Genomic DNA, 1,766 nt, shown 5'->3' with positions numbered 1-1,766 from the left:
AAAAAGAATAATATTTAACCTATCACTTGCTTGTTTGAGTGACAACTGCAGACACCGCGCACTCCGCGCAACTCCTCTTACACCTACCAGCGGCGCGGCGTCAATTCTCGTAAGGGCTATAAAAGGGAGGGCTTTTGAAGGGTTACACTATAGTTAAAGACGAATTTTCAACAAAATAGTTTCATTGTTAACCAAATAAATGAATTTGTAACTAAGATGATGAATCTTCAACTACGAAAATCAATTTTGAACAATGTAGTTTCACTTTTGAACGAGTAGTTAAACTTTTTACCAAATTGTAGGATTGTTGAAGCAAAAATAAGAATTGTCTACAAAACAGGTGAATTTTTAACCCAAAAAAGTGCATTTTTAACAATAAGCGTATTTTTTATTCGGAAAAGATAAATTTTTAACCAGACAGTTGCATTTGTCATCCTAAAAGATTGAATTTCTTCAAAAAGATTTGAACCAAATTACATTTTTAATAAAAAAGATGAATTCTTAAGCAGGATTTTCATAATGCACTTTTTAACTAAAAAGTTAACTTGTTAACGGAAAAAATAAATTTTTTACCACACAGTTGCCTTTTTAACCAAAAAAGATTAAATTTCTTCAAAAATAATGTCTGCACTGCATTTAAGTGGAAACCGTAAAATAGGTAAAATACTGCGAAGCCTAAAATAAATAAATATAAATGTTATAAATGCTAGGCTAAAGAATAATACTTTTAAATAAACATTGAGACTTAAGTTTGATATTTTAAACGATTATATAAGGGAATGTCGTCAGGGTTGGACCGTCATCTAGGCTGAACCTCGCAAGTTTTCATATAAGACCAATTGCGCAATCTATGTCCGAGCGTTGCAAAGCTACTTTTGGTAGAAAGTAGCTCATAGAAGATCATAGAACTTGAAGAGAAATAATGGAATCGTCAAGGTAAGCATATACGTGTGTTATGTGCTTAACATTTAACAATATACCAAGGGAAATATTTTCTTTTCTTTGGCTATGGTGTAACGCTATGCGTTTATGGCGCTTGTCGTCAAGGCTGGACCCTTTGTGTGGTCAGGGTTGCACCCTAGGATTTTTTTAAATCATGGTAATAGCATCGCTGCGTCAGTTTTTGATGACGCAAAACGTAAAAAAAGTAATTTGTGTTCGAATAAAGTAAAAACAAAATAAAACTTGATGAATTGTTGAATTTTTCAGGACTACTCACAATAAAAGAACGACTGTTCGGGAAAAATTTAATTTCGAAGATTTTGTTCGGACCGTAAAATCCATCTTGTTGGATAAAGAAAAATTAAGAACTATAGCAAGGTCGCACAACATGCCACGAATTACATTGCGGCGATATTTGAAAAAGGTCTCGACCAAGTACGAAAATATTTCCACCATCCTAGATGAAGAACTGGAGGAAACCATCAAACAGCACGAAAGCAACCCCGTCTGTAGAGATACGTCGTTAACGCTAACAGAAAAAACGCTTGTGTTATATTTGTTGCAGCTCAAATTTCATTGGTGTCAGCCGCCTAAACATCTGTCAAAGCAACTATTCGCTTTGCGATATCATACTAAATGATTGTTAATAAGGAAACTTATTGGAATAATATTTACCTCATTTTTAACTTTCCTTCATTTAACAGTGCTTTCTAGTCACTTAAAATAAAATTATAACTTCCTAATGCAACTTCCAAATGTTAGGCTAGTCTTGGCCGTCGACACTTAAACTAAAGACAAGATTTATAGAAAAATTCATGACCGTC

The sequence above is a fragment of the Belonocnema kinseyi genome, chromosome 7 (genome assembly GCF_010883055.1).
Source record: "Belonocnema kinseyi isolate 2016_QV_RU_SX_M_011 chromosome 7, B_treatae_v1, whole genome shotgun sequence".
In the NCBI taxonomy this organism is placed as follows: domain Eukaryota; kingdom Metazoa; phylum Arthropoda; class Insecta; order Hymenoptera; family Cynipidae; genus Belonocnema; species Belonocnema kinseyi.
This window is presented reverse-complemented; position numbering follows the sequence as displayed.